Genomic DNA, 16,259 nt, shown 5'->3' with positions numbered 1-16,259 from the left:
TGCCTGCATGAATTAAAATTTCTGGCAAGATTAAAAGAAGAAACTGTTTCTGAAGAACTGTTCTGGCTTGGTCCAATGACTATAGGAGGGTGGGTTATCTCTGGAATCTAGTGGGATTTCTTTGCATTTCAGGGGAAAGAAGGTGGCACTCTTTCTTGTAGCACTCCTATGCCTTCCCTATAAAGGGCTTGTCCACTGGATGCAAACCAGAATACAAGATCACCATTCCTAGGCCTGTTTTCCCCACCTTCAGGCCAGGTTCTTTGGGGAGAAGCAACTGGTCACAGATCCCATTACACAGAGATTGCCACTGAATTCTCTGCCTGGAGAGCTGGAAGCAGACCTTCCAGGACATGTCTCCTTTTTTGCTCACTTTTGCATCATCCTGAGGCCACCTTGCTTATTGGAGGCTGTAAACCTCTTGTCACCACTCAGTTTGACACTGATCTTCATTGTTATTCAAATTACTTTTAGCACCAAAGCTCTAGGCCTGCTCAGAGTAAAAATGCTTTTTCTGCAAGCATTTTCTCATAGCTGTAACCTCCCACCCCAAATCAGCTATTGCATGGGCACACCAGAATTTGGAGTGCACCAGTAATCAACATACAAGCATGACCTACTGCAAAGTCTCTGACTGAATAATGCTCACAAAAATACCTTTTTCTGGTAGATCATGGAGAGAATAATGTCACACTTATGACTGAAACAGCTGGAATGAATAGGATGATTTCATTGATTACTTCAATCAATGAGATGATTGCTTTTCCTCCTACAACTCCCACTACATTCACAGCCTCCTAAAGCTATCACAAAGACCAATTCCTTTCATAATAACAACATTACCAGCTTAAACTAATAAAGGTCCATCAGCCAGCAGAAAACTATAGAAACAGGCTGGTTTCTTGATGAAAGGTTACAATTTTTCTCTAAATTTATCTGTTAAACTCCAGGCTAGCTCCTAGTGCACACTGTTGACGCTTCATGTAAGAGCACAAACACACGGCAAAAGCAATACCTTTGAGAAATTCCATCAAGCCCATGCCTTGATATACCTCATGTTTGAAATAACACATTAAGTGTTGAGTCTTATGCTCCCTTCCACAGGGAAGAATGCAAAGCAAGAAGCAGCCATGAAACACAATGCTAGGGACAGAGTTAATGAAATGAACTGATTTTAGTCCTGGCCTAGAAATTGTATCCAAATTCTCAAAATCTTTGTTTAAACCGTAAAGCTTCCTCAGCATATGGAAATGTTGGTGAATATTCAAATATACACGTATATATACATATATATATGTACACAAATATACATGTATGCCTGTATACATATATTTAACTCAAATATTTATATCTGACTTTATGAAGAATTTAATTCCTTTAGTCATGCTAGAAAAGGGCAATCCTAAACACAAATTTTCCCTAGTAACAGCACTGCCCCAATAAGAATTACATGGTGGACCCTTTCCAGACTGCCATATTGTAATCGTGATGGTATAACTGCAAACAAGAGCAACATGTAATCACAATATTGAGTATATCACCTAAAATGTTCGAAACTGTAGTTCTGAAACAGCTGAGACAATGTATTAGCTAGGAAAGGGGAACACTGAAGCAAGAGCCCTGGCTATTCTTGCAGCATGGGCACAGAAACAAAGCTGGAGGGCAAGCTAGAATGGGGAATAGAACAACTGAACAAATGATACCTGCAGCAAGGAAGTGATGGCAGTGTTTACTTTATATTTATTTAATATGCCACTGTCCTGAAAAGTGATGTGTCAAATCAGATTTGGAATTCCCCACTCTCACAAGTGATCAAAGAGTGACCATTTACAGGAGTAGCTTTACATTTTTCCTACTAGGCAGTCACAGTAGGCTCAAAGCCTCCAACCTAAGAAATGCAGATTGCAATTTTCTTATTTAGTAGGTTTTAATAAAAGGCTCTGTCTACCATGAATGTGGAAGGCATTAATATTTATGCCCAACTGAAAGAGGGCTGTTTGTCATGGAGTGCCATTCCTCTACTGAACACCTTAATCTCCCTAGTCACTACTGCTCATATTTCTTTTCTTTAAATTTAACTGCCTTTCTTGCTGTGACCTATTTTCTAGAGAACATGCACTCAGCTAATGCTGGTAGATCAAATCAAAACTGTAGCTATGATTCCTTTGAACAGAGCTACATCCTTTTCATTTGAAACACAGCATTTATTTCTAAATGAAAATGCTAGATCAGTTTAGCTAGGCTAGTTTAAGCCTACCTTAAACCAAAAATCAGTTATCTTTATAATAGCATCAAAAGCTCATTATGTTCCTCCAAACAGGCTGGAATACCTCTACTAGTAATTCAGCTGCTATCTCTTACACAATAGCCATGTGTTCCACAATACTCAATAAAAATCAGATGGGAATAGCTCTGCTGATCTGATTTTTGACACATTTGTCCCTCTGCTCTACCTCTGTGGGTTTGCTTGCTGCTTCTGAAGCCTCACCAAATGCAGTAACTTAAATGATAAAGCTGAAGCCAGAGGGAGGAAATGCCTATGTGGTTTTTCCAATCAGCTCAGCACCAGACATGCTCAACTCTGCTTCAGCACCTGGTTGCAGTTCAAAGTCTTTTGACCCTTTAGCATATTGCTAAAGATTATTTACCCTCCTTGCCCAGCAGCAGCCCTTAGCCTACACAAAATGGATTCACCTGTGTGAGTCCTGGGATGACCATCAGGCAACACCAGCAGAGCACTCTGAGGTGAGGCGCATATGCTGTGTCCCCCTCACTGCAGGAGAGCTGCTGAACACTCTCATGGGAGCTGCAGGAGCTGGTTCCAACCTTCCTGCACAGGGACAAGGTGCTGCTGCCTGGAGCAGTGATGTTCAGAGGGCGCAGCCTGATCCACAGCAGCAGCAGGATCCTTGGAAGGAGCTTGCAGCAGGGCAAGGCAACAGGATGTCTGCTTGCAGGGGTTCAGCAGGAGCTGGGATCTTTCCTCCTGCTGAAGCCAGCTTCTCCCCAGAAATGCAATCTTACCTCTCAGCTATGCCTTAGAGCTTGTCTTCACTTCACTGGCTCTAAGCCAGACTTCATGGGTATTCCCAACTTCCAGACCACATGCATTCTCCCGAGCTCCCGTGACAGGGAGGCTGTGCATTAGAAATGGAGGTCTGGGATGGGTTTTGGCAGGGGAGTAGGGGCAAGTTTCTGTCTGGAAAAGTCAGACCTTCATATCTCCCAGTGCTGAGCTGCATCCTTGACCATATGTTGGTACATGTATGGTATAGATCCTTAGTGGCTTTAACAGAGCAGCTTTTCTCATTATTTAATAACTGCTCCTTGAGCCTGTGTTTGACCTGCCTTTAGAAAGCCCTGTCTCTACTACTTCTCCTAAGGACTGTTTTTTATGTGTTGTACAGAACTCTTAATCTCCACATATTTGGATTTATTTTAAAAACACCTATTCCCTGTCCCCTGCAAAAGGCCATTGCTGTCAGACTGTGAACTGCACATGTTGTAAGACAAAGTTATTACACAGACAAAGAAATCAGATCAAACCTAACTACTAAAAAAGGCTCCAATGTCATGGGCCATCTGAAGCTTTTCTCACATAAATGGGCATCTTTCTGCTTGCTGCACTAAGAGCTGGATCAAGACCTTGGCTTTTGTCCAAAACTCAGTTTTCAAGCGCAGCACTTGTCCAGAATAGTCACCTGTCTTTCAGGGGAGAAAGCAAGTCAGAAGAAAGGAAAGAAATTGAAAGGAATTCCATCACATCACCCCACTGACAACCAAACTCGTTGTAGCAGAATTAACAGACTTAAGTTTGTCAACAGTTCCAGTGCAGCCAGGCCTGTGTCCCAGTTTAAAAAGTAGCCACTGCTGCTGCTGTTTGAATGACATTTCAGCCCAGTGAAATGCTTCTCTAAGCTGCTTTTGGAAAAGCAGATGTAAGCTCCTCACTCACTTAGATATTACTGAAAACCTACCCTGCTCATATTAATTAAAAGGAGAATAACTCTCATTACAGATCCTAATTAGTACTAGATTCGGCAGAGGGCCTGGTATCATATATGTGTGATGTTTAATGAGCATGTGGCAGATGTTACTCATCTCATTTAACACGCAGCTGGCAGAACTTCTTCACACAGAGTATTATGGTGGAAAAAAAAACCAGCTAGAGATTCTGCTTGGACCTAAATTGTGCTTTGCAGAAGTGTTTTTGGCTTGCTTGTTGATGTGGTTTGGGGCTTTTTGTACTCTCCACCACCAATTCCTAAAGGTCCAGCTTAATTTTTGTGCAACTAGGAGAGCCCCACACTTTTCCAGGATGGCTGCATGACTATCAAAGAAGAAGGCAAAGCTGCATTTTTGTGAAGTAAAAGGGATAGAACACCACAGAGCCAGGCAAATGCTAGTTGACAGAGGCACACACACAATTACTATTGCTTACCTCAGAGCTGTCCCAATTGTCTCTAAATTCAGTGTGGCTACAGCTGTGCCCTGTGACTGCCAGCAGCATTAAAAAGCGATACCATAGGCATATCTGTCAGGTGGTTAAGAAAACTAATAAATATCAGCCACAAATTCTCCCCATCAAGAGGCTTCTGCCTTGTCAGGAGAACCTCGTGTCTTGCAGGTGGCTGTTGTGGTGGCCGAGCATCAGCAATAGGCTCTGCCTGGCTGAAACCCATCCATCATGGCAAGCAGTCCCTTAACTCCTCAGCACTGGCAGCATTACAAGAGCACACTATTAAATATGAATATCTTGTGGTGTTAAGCTGCCACCCTCTATAAATAGCAAGGCTTTCATTTTAATCATTTTATTGGAATATGGAAGCCTCGAAATATCTTGCTTTGAGATTTGAATACTTATTGCCATTTGCAATGTTCTACTGCATGGTAAGCTCCCCTAAATGTTTAGCTGCTTCTTCTATCAAAAACTCATTTAACTTTTCTCAAGTACTACAGAATTCTACTGTAGAAGTTGCAAACAAAAAGACATCTGCAACTTGGGCTTTATAAGAAAAATACATTTTAAAAATGGGGTGGATTTTTGTGTGTATTTAGCCAAAAGACTCATTTTTTACCGAAGTTAAGTGAAGGATTTATAACAATTGATGAAAATAAGACAAATTAGAATAAATCCTTTGATAGTCTTGCCTGGAACATCAGTTAGTCCCCTGAGCATTTTTATCAGCATCTATAAAATGCAGCTGCACTCACCTTGAAAATTGTGTTGATGCTTGCTCAGATAAGCAGTTATGCATTAAAGTGGCAAAGAACTACAGTTAAAATCTGTGGAGGAAGAGAGCAAGAGAAACCTCCAAGTTTAACTTCTAATGTAGGGTTTTGCTTCCTTTATTGCTTTTTCTTTTTCTTCACTACAGTCAGGACTTGCAGGAGAGCCTTAACCAAAGTTACCTGATTGGCAATTACCGCTCCAGAATAAAAAGGTTTTGCAAAGGGTGGCTTAGTTATCTCCTAAGTCCTCCCTCCAGGCTACAAGTGTGTGCAGAGACTCTGTACTGGCCTTTTCAGAAACACATGCTAATTCACCCTCTGCATTTTTGGTGAAGTCTTCCTCAAATTTTGTAGCAGAGGCAGTGGGTTCTTCAGTGCTAGTCATGGGAGTGAGGCTGGCTTCAGGTTTACAACAAACTCTGTTTTGATACAGCTTCTTCATAGGAAGATTTTCGTGCATGCCCTGCACCCCTGTAGATGTGCCCAGCATTATTCCTGGGTTCAACCAAGTGCTCTGCAGTGCTGGTCAGAGGCACAAGTGTTTGACAATGCTACCAAAGAGTGCAAAGGGAAGGAAAGAACCATTTGCATCTCTTCCAAAACGATGGTCTTTTCCTCCATTTTGTTTGGAAAAAAGAACAAAATGGAAGTGTACAACTCTGAATAAGAAAGAAAAAGCCTTTTTCTTTCTTACACAAAAAAATTGCACAACTTGGTTTAGTAGCATATTTTGCAACACAGCCTGTTTCCTGCCCTTTAATACCCAAGAGACCACAGAAATCAGAGTGCTTTCAGCAATCTGAGAAGACCTAATGGTAAATGAGAGTGCTGCATTTCAAGGTAAGACAAGGGGGTTAAGGATAACATGTATTTTTCCAATTTCATACCGGCTTCTAACTGGGACAGAATGACCATTATGGATACAAAGCACATTTACCCTGTCCCAGATGCACTGGTTTTTCTATTTGCTCTCCACAGATTTCCCACTCCAAGAGCAGCCTTATCCTTGTAACCATGGAAACAACTCATGGCAAATTCCCTCAAAATGCAAAAGCAGAAGGATGGAAAGGAACAAATATTTTAAGAAGGTTGCACACAAAGAGGAAGACAGCATCCTGTCTTCATAGATGCAAGACAGGATAAAACCACAGTATCCTCGTGCTGGAGGGCTTGCCATGGGACTGGTGACCTTCCTCACTGGACAGCTGGCGTTAGACAAAGTCCTCTGTTTCATCTTTAGCATTGCTGTTGTACTCTGTGAAGATTTGCACAGTGTCAAAGCTTTTCTGAAGATCTGGCAGATCAAAGGACACAACAGTGAGTTTTCATGGCAGTATATGACAACCTTGCATCATGCCTAGGACAGATGCACTTTGAATTCAAAATAGTAACTCAGATTTTTGTCTTCAAAAATAAAAAATAAAGGTGTGAGTAAAATCACAGAAAAGGTAGAGTCATATCTGAGCAGACCTTGGTCCACCTAGTTCTGTTTTCCATCTCCAACAGTGCCTGTAAATGAGGTAAAAAGCAAGTGCCACTTGGAAGGCACTTTCACCCTAATACTCTCCCCATATAATAGCCTTAAGGGACTCCCTGAGCCTGTTATGGTTTATCTAGATAGTAAAACTCAAAGAAGCTCTATTCCAAACACTTTTCCAGGCTCTTTTCCAAACCATCCTTTGGCAGGCAGTACAACAAGCCTCATTCACTCCACAGGAACAGCCACCTCCTGTTTGCTTTGAGCCTGCCTCCTACTAGTGTCACTTGATGGGCCACAGTTCTCATGCAAGAAGAAATAACAAGAAGTCAATCTCTATTCCCCTCTTCTGTGCTACTCATGATTTTGTAGATCTCTATCACACCATCCATCCATCCTTGGAAAGGGACAGTGTAAATTTCAGCCTTCAAAGAGACCATCTCATACCTTTGTTCACACAAATTACCTTTCTTCAGACTTTCTCCTGCTATGATACTTTTGAGATGAGAGGACCAGAACTGGGGGGGGGGGGGGGGGGGGGGTGACCCTTGGAGTCAGCTTTTTTTATCACTGTTCTCTTTCCACAAAGTAAGAGTATTTAATCTTTTGTTCCATTGCTACTGAGTACTAGCTGATGGTTTCATGGAACTATTACAAACCCACAGTTTCACTCTTACATAAGAACAACAAAGTGTTAGCTCAAAATATTATATGTGAAGTTAGGATTACTTTTACCCAGGACTTACATTTACATGCATTGAATTTCATCTGCTATTTTACTATCCATTTCTCAAATTCAGGAGATCATTTCTCAGTCTATACTTGAGCTCCTCCAGAGCACTTGGGTGATTAGTACGAGCCCTGGCAATCAGTTAATTTTCATGTTGTTTATTTGTACCTCAACCTGTTCCAGAATTACTTCAGATTTTAGGCTGAGCATTTGCTGAATCACTGCTAAAAAGAATGGCAGAGGGAATCTCCCCAGCTTCTTCTACAGTAAGCAGACACAAATAATTATCCCTGCAGCAGTCTTATCCACATGGCTAACAGATGGCCCTGCCAACCTTCTGGTGAACATTTTGTTCTTAGTGTTAGGCCCTGCAGCCTCTCCTCCCCCTCCGAGGGCCACTGCTAAAGGCCAACTCTGAGTCGTTCAGCTGTGTGACCTTGGACCTGACTCCTGGGAGCAGAGCTGGGAGAAGCCTTGCTGGGGGTCTCTGCACCTTCCAGTGTATTAAGCTCAAGCCCTTGCTCTTGGTCCCTGCCCAAACTATGCTGTAGGTGGCCCTGAGCCCACCCTTGCCCATCACAAACCCAAACCTGACCCAATAATTTAACTTCCCAGCCCTGCACCTCCTTGTCACAACAGACTCATGTGTCCAGCTGGACTCCTGGCTGCCCCTGGTCACCATCACCCAGACCACTCTGCTCTCTCTGCCGGGGACCCATCGTGAGGGCACTGTCCTACTTACTTTGCTTCACTTTCACTCCTGGCTCCCTGTCCCCTGTGGAGCAGCCTCAGCCCCATTACTGCTTGGCAGACAGGCTGGAAGGACTACCAATTCCTTTCGCTATCTGATTCTCATATTTGTATTATATTATCATAATAAATTTCAAACCCATGATGACCCAACCTGAGGAATGGTTTTGGAAAGAGATGTGGAGAGGAGGAAAAAAAGGGAGGTCCCTTTTTTATTCTGGTGTTAGCAGAGGAGGCTCAGCCACTGCGTACACCACACACATTCCCTGTGCGTGACCTTGATCTGGGGTTGCTTAACTGCTCCCTGTTAGTTCCTCTTGCTCTTAAAAGGGATTAAACTTTTCTCCTGAGAACAAAAAATGCTCCTTCCTCCCTTCCTCCCTTCCTCCTTCCCTCCCTCTAACAAATGTTAACAGCAACAGCCTTGACTAGAGCTGGAAAAACTTGGAAGATCACCATTAACTTTAGCAAGTCAGGAAAGAGGCTTCATTTACAGAGCAAGGACAAGATGAGTTTTTCTGTAGAAAATCTACAGGAAAGATAATGGTCCTCCTCTGTGTTCAACGTATAAGGAAACTAGCATGTGGTTGGGCATCAGATATCATCCCTAGGCCTTGTCAAGATACACTCATAAACTTGAAGAAAACAGCTTCTCCTGCTGAAGCACCTAAAATTTACCAGTGAATATAATACATTATATTGTGTCAATGTAGCCAGCTTGTAGCCTCAGCTAGCAATGTCTTCCTTTTAAAAAATCTGGTTTTTGGCAACAATTTTACTATGCCAATCTACAAAGGAGATGTCCTGTAGTCTTCCACTGACTACGCTTTAGAAAATTCTCTTCTACAATTCCAATTATTAGATAGCCTTCAAAAAGAATGCTAATGCAGTGTTGATAACTCTGTGTTGAAATACATACGGAGGCACAAAAAATTAAAAATAAAAGTCAATCTAAGATCTATAATCATGTCTCAGCAAGCTGTAAGTGAACTTCTGCAAGGGGAGCAGAAGCAGGGGGAGCACCTTGGAAAGAGAGGTTGTCAAAACATCAGGTTTTATTGGCATAAAACCCACCTGTGATATTAAAGTATCATTTCTCCTGATTCTGTTTAAGAAAACTAATGCAGTTTTACGGTGCTCTGCATTTTAAATCATGTTTTTCCCCCTTCTCTCCTTCCTCTCTCTTTTGTTGCAGCCTTCTTGGTGGTGAAGTAACAAGAGAGGAGCAGGGAGAAAAACAGTGATACAAACACCAGGGGGAAAAAAAAGAAAAATCAGAATATGTCTTCTTATAATGAAACTGTTCAGGGTAAAAATTGCCCTAAGAAAAGTCTTGCCATAATGGCATGTATAGAAATATACGGAAAACCAGGCCTGGAGGCTAAAACAATATTTGTGGCTTGTTTTGTTTTAAAACAATTATGTTGGTAATGATTTTAGGAACATAGTAAATCTTACAAAGGAAGGTATCTAAAAGTTTCAACTTTTCTTCTTCCCATTCATATTAGTTCCTATTAATATAACCTAACTCTCTACAACTTTTGGCTCTTAAAAGAAGTTGTCACGCCTACATTCATGTCTACTAATATTTAACTCAGCTGCTTAAAATATTTATCTTAAATCAGATTCCAGTGCCATCTATAAGATCAAGCAGCACTGGTATTAACAGGGTAAAATGAAAACAAACATGGTGATTTTCTCACATTCCACTTTTAATGTTAGTCCTGCATTTAAATGTCCTGACTTGGCTTCTGAACAGGGAATTTCATACAGCATCTACCCAGAGAATGGGAGAGGTTATTGATAATAATAACTACAATGGATCACAAGACACTCCTCAGCTCTGAATATTAAATGGAATAAGGACTTGGAATCCTGGTCTAAAAGGTTCCCAGAAAGGGCTTAATATTCACTACATCAACCTAGGGCACAGGCCACAGTCAAAGGAAGATGGCCTAAGGAGTCAGTATTTTTCCTTGCGTGTCATATCCTTTCTCCCAGGGCCTTGCCATTCAAAAGGTTTAAATTGTTGTGCTGGATCTAAAGAGAGAGATACAATATCCTTACCTTAAATCTACAGGCTGGTGCATGAAAGGTAATGCATTTACACTGGGTGAGTAGCAGATCCTGTCACAGGACTTGTGCTGACACTAATTTAGAGGTGAGTTACTTGGGAATGGCTTGGTATATAAATACCATGCAGGATTGTGCAGAGCAGAGGCTTCTTGAGTCCTGATCCAAGCAGAAATTCAACTTCACCACTTTTTGACGTGTGGCAACCACCAGGTGGGAAGCTGCTTTTCCCACCTGGGGAAATCACTTCCATGCTCTAGAAAGCTCACTACAGGCTTTAATTGCTCAGAGTAACACTGCTTCCAGATGTGTGCCACATACATGTGCTTTAACCAAGAATTCAACACCCACGATGCTGCAGGTGTCTGTGTGTCTGATCTGCAGCCGTGCCCTCTGCTGCAGTTGTAAGCAGTGGGCAGCTATTTTTATCACAGCAGTCCCATTGGATGTTTGTTAGGTTGGAGGCTGCTTCAGCGACTGGAATGATAACAGGACCATACACAGAGAGCATCATGTCCCTCTTCAGACTAATTAAGTGTGTTAGGGGAGGTTTCCTATAAGAGCATCTAACTGCATATAAAATGAAATATATTCATCTTCCTTCGCAGCTATTAATGAATCGCCATTTAGATGCCTAATAAACTTGCACATTAAATTCTAACAGCATCCTGCTTCCTTCATTAACCTGAAGAACTCTATTGGTGAAAAAAACCTATTCTTCTACTAGGCACTACAGTGCCTGATACTCCCTGATCAGGCTAAAACCCTAAATCTGGATCTGCAATCTCAGAGCCGCCTAAAGTGGGAATTCCATCTTTTCTGTTTATCATGTCCACCTCTGCACCTCTCCTCTGACTCACTGAGATATATAATTCTCTGTCCTGTTGCTTGCTTCATAAAAATCCTGTCTGGCACAGTAGCCCTATGGAAAATAATGCCTGTTTTCCACTTAAATGCCTCAGATGTCTTAAGCCAAAGCCCTGTAGGCTCACTACATATTGCTATAGTACCTGTTACTGAATCCCTTGACTGGCATTCTTGCTCCTCTGCTGGTATCTGCTTATACCCATTAGCAGCCAGCCTTTTCTCCCCTCAGTCATGCATCTAATCACCCATCCTCCACAGCTGGCCTGTCACCTTCATCATTTCTCAGGTTGTTAAGCATGAAGGAGACAAATCGAATCACGAGTCTTCTCACAGCTCAGAAGCTGCCATTCTGCACGTTTCAGTGCTGATTGGGTAAATGTCCCTGTTGCCTCTTCAACTTGAGGAATGGGACTGCCAGCCCTCTTAACCTGTCCACAACTAAACCCCAGGATATTATGAAATTAAGTAGAAAAGAGATAAAAATTGTTCTTTCTGAGAAACGTATTGCTTGCACATTCAACATGCCCAGCACCGGTGATTGTGCAGGCTCCATGGTGATGTCACACCTATCAAACCCCTGACCTCTGCGTATCTCCTGCTAGGGAACACCTCCACTCTTCTTCTGGCAATGATCATATTTACCACCTGGAACCACAGGTTATATGGTTAATATAGGTTCTAATTTGTGATTGTTATAATGTCAGCTTGTGTGTTGGATTAGATATTTACTAACTCAACAGAGAGAGAATGCCAATAAGTAATTTCAAGTGAATTGTCCATTGATTTCTACAAATGGTTGGAATTAGAGAAGAAACACAAGCAAATCCCCCAGCCATTAAATAACTTGATTATTTTTGGAAGCTACATGTGAATAGATATAATTTTATTCTAAAACCCAGGGCAACATTAATTTATCATAAATAACGGTGTCACACCAGTGTTTTCTAGCAGCTGAGTCATCAAGCAATTATACTTTCCAGAACAAGCTAACCATACTCTCAACTCACGTGTTGTACAAAGAATGTGTCCCCAGGCATGTACACTCTGTAGACATCTCTGGGAAGTATTTCCCTGGAACAGGAAAAATCCTGCTCATGTCAGGAAATGCTTGTAAAGATGAGGCTTGTCATAATAAGCACAACAGAGGAACTCACTGTGAATGAAGCAGGGTGGTGACACCATCAGTCACCTATGCAGCATGAGGCATGACATGTTGAGGTGGCTCAGCCTGCTCTCGGGCTGAAACCATCAAATGTCAGTCACCAGAAGAGATCACTGCGGTTTAGGTTACCTCCCCCTGGGTGGCTCCCAATCCTAAACTACCTCCCCCTGTTCCAGAAAGTTCTCCCTTTTTTAGTTATTAATTGGTTCCCTGTTATGACTCCTGCCTCCCTGTTTTCCCCATCTGTTCTGAAAAATCGTATCCTCCCCTCTGCTTGTACCCCATTGGTTGTTTTCCCTTTCCCTGCCTTACTCCACCCCCCCATAAAGGGGGCTAGCCCGCGTCTCCTCGGGGCTTTTGCTGGTGCCTGGTCCCTCCTGCAAATAAACCTGTTGGAACTCACACCAGAAGCCCCTCCCGCCTTCTTTGCCTCCGGGCTGACGCGAGCCTGATCATCGGCTGCCCGACGTGCTTCCTCCGAGGAGGAGCCATCCCACGCACCCATCCCACGCACCCATCCCACGCACCCATCCCACGCCGATTCCACTGAGCCGTGCAGCGAGGATGCTGTGGAGGCCAACGCTGCGTCCCCTCTGCCCGAGGGCGCGCCGGGGCTTGTGCTGACAAGCCCCCGGCTGCGTTAATGACACATGTCAGAAGGCAACCCAGGAAATCCCCACAACTCCAGAGCAGGACTAGAGGCAGCCACTCTTGTAGTCCACCTTAAAAATGCTAAAGGTCCTGGATGGAGGGTGTGGGTGAGGTCCCAGGTGAGGTGGATGGTCGGGGCAATCCAAGCCTGTGAGGGCCCTCGTGGCTCTTGTCTGCAGCCATCTGCATTTTTAATCCTACCCATATGGGCATGAAGCATGCAGAGAGAGGTGCATGGGGGATTAACTGAAACAGAAGCTGAATTCCTAAACCCTCTACATGAGCTGTGTGGTGCTTTAAACTGGCAACCACAATAAATTTTGTTGCTGCAAAATATCTGTTTCCAAAAAGCTCAGCATATTTGCTTTATACACAGGCACCTGATCAGACACAGACATTTCCTCCTTTCAACAAAAACAGCCAGGGCTAGTAACATCCCTTGCAGGATAACAGGTGAGGAACATTGTGATTCAGCACCTGGACACTGCCAGGCCAGAGCACTCTGACAAAGATGAATTATTTCAGCTTCAAGGCTGAAATATCCTGGGAGATCTCCTCTGTTTGCATTACAATCTTTCATGTATTTCTCAGTCCCTTTCCTTCCAAGCCATCCCTGTGCCTCCTGCCCTCCTTTTCACATACTCCCAATGCTTTTTTTCCTATCTGAAGATCACTTTGAGATGGCTAGATGAACCATGTGGTATCACTGTACTCAACCACTGAAGCCAGCTCTCATAAGACAAAGGGAAACTTGGCAAAACTTGGGACATTTCTCTTCTGAAATGAGTGCATGTTCATTCAGAAGTCATGGAATCTGTTCAACTTAATTTTAATGGCTACAGGGGAAAATAATGGACAATGGTTGTTTTGCTGTTGGTGGTGCTGATGTTTTTTTTTTTTCCATTTTACATAACAAAGTTGGCTTCTGGTACATGTAATTATTTCTATTTCCAGCCTGCCCAGTACAAGGTGATACAGCTAAACAAGATTACTTGCAGACGGTTTCCAAACTAAACAGCAATGTTAAATGGAGCTAACTTACTAATGGAAATTATTAAAGCTGTTTGGAGCCCCTCAGAATGCTGGAGGAATTTTAATGTGACAGCACCAAGATTTGTAGAGAGGACCAGTGCCTCCAAGAAATTGAGAGCCTCCTACAAGTTGCCAGGGGAGCCAAAGGAAGCTCAGTGGCTCACAGACCTTGTAAACACACATCTGCAACTGTGGCCAAGCATTGACTTTTGCCAGGTTGTGTTAGAAACAGCTGTATCAGAGGGATGTGCAAGGTCTTACACGGAGTGCCAACAGATGTGATAAAAGATTTTAGCGAAGAATCTTCCAATCTTCCAGTTTTTGAAGTTGACTTCAAAATACATACACAGAGCTGATGCTGGGGTGCTTTTAATCAAGATTCACTGTTCACATTTGGGTTTTCTTCTTGCCACTATATCAGCTGTCATTTCTATCCAAAAGTTTCTGAAAATTGTTTAGCAGAATTTGAGGACTAAAAGATGGATGGTTAAAGGCATCTCCACAGTCCAGGTCAGGGCTGGGCTCTAATCCAGTACTTTCTGGCAGAAGTGGACACTTGTGATGCTGAGAAATTTTCTCTTACCAGCCAGTTCTTCAGTTCAGTCATGCAGGTAGCCTCACAGGACAACAGAAAATTAACTTTACTACTCTGAAAAGTTAGGAGAGGCATCTTTAGAGAATAAAGAGATTTTCTCTAAATCCTTACCTGAGTAGGTTCCCTTAATAGCAGCATGTGAAGAATGACAACCCAAACCTCTGCAGCAACTCCTATCCTGCAGTGCAAGGCATCTGCATGCTAGATGTCCTGCTAGGACAAAAACTAAGTGCTCCAAAATTCTGTCTCAGCCAGATCTTGGTGTTCCATCTTCCCTTCTGTGATACCGAAGTTCAAGCTGTTCTTTCTCTCAACAGAGCCCAGCAGGGTTAGAAGCATTAGTTGTAAGAAACAGAGGCATGATAACAGGGTTTGAGAAAGCCCAGGAAAGTTTGAATTCATACAGTTCAATTGTAAATGCATCCCACCAATCTTCACTGCTGCTTTTAGGTAAATAGAAATTCTCCATTTCTTAGATCTAGATATATTATGTTTATTACCTTGGTATTTTGCCTTACTTAAATCCCCCAATGTATGTATTACTAACAAAGTTAATTAGAATGAGAATGGGTTTAGAGCAAGACGAAATTATCTGACAGCACTGAAAATGGGAATGCTCTGTGTGCTATAAAACTTGAGAACTGCACTTCAGGGTGTGAATATTTCCACAAGAAAGCAATTACGTTGATGAAAGCTGATCGGTAAAATAGCCTGAATAATTTGTGTATGTGTGGGGAAGGGAGCTCAGAGATAGCTGACTAGAGCAGGACTGGATATTAGAGGAAGCAATTAAAAAATGTTCTTTTTTTTCTCCTCTTTTATTTTAGAGTTTGATACTGAGCTACACATTATTGCTGCTATGAAGGATGGCCTTGGAATCCAAGACTGAGCTTTCAAAAAGTAGTGGATGTAACAAAAAAATAAGAGACTGGTGGACAAAACATAGCATAATGTAAAAATACTCTTTGTCTTCCCTAACTCTCCTAAGATTTGGCAACATTATAAAGTCAGCATATTTCATTACTCGAGAAATAAAAACCAAATGATTTTGTCATCACTGCTCCTGCCAAGAGACACACACCTCCTGCTCCTTCCCTAGATACCAGCACACTTCAGCTCTGTTCTGCTCAGGCAGCTCATAGCAAGGACTGGTACACATGATGCCCACGATCTGTGCCAAGGGCAGGAGCCAAAGCTGCAGAGAAAACACTAGCTTTTCAACAAGCCTTACATAGGAAGTGTCTTTGCATTCAGTGGAGAGGGGTTTGGGGATAAAATCCTTGTGCCACTCACTTCCTTTAGAATCATCAATAGGTTAACTAATGAGTAACGATGCTAATTTTACACACTTCTGGAGGACCACACAGAGCACAGATCTGGATGGCAGCACTTTGCATCCCCTGAGACACTTCTCACAGGGCTCTGCAGATCTGGGCACAGGGGATTTTACCAGCTACAGAGGGTGCACAGGGGAGAGGTCCTGTTTAGAAATCTAAGACATGGAATCTTATTTCAGCTACATTTCTCTTAAATTATGAAAGACTGGTGTGTGTTTGTTCAATTTTTGCGTGCATAATGCAGCAAGAACTGAATTCTGCACTGGTTTATGTCCCCAGAATATCAGGGTACCTGGCAAAAATAAATGTACTTCCAAAACATGCAGAACAAAAATCCTGGCCATCCAGCATCT

Source organism: Corvus hawaiiensis, chromosome 1, assembly GCF_020740725.1.
Source record: "Corvus hawaiiensis isolate bCorHaw1 chromosome 1, bCorHaw1.pri.cur, whole genome shotgun sequence".
NCBI classification, from domain to species: Eukaryota; Metazoa; Chordata; class Aves; order Passeriformes; family Corvidae; genus Corvus; species Corvus hawaiiensis.
The sequence above is the reverse complement of the archived record's forward strand: the minus strand, read 5'-3'. Positions refer to the sequence as shown.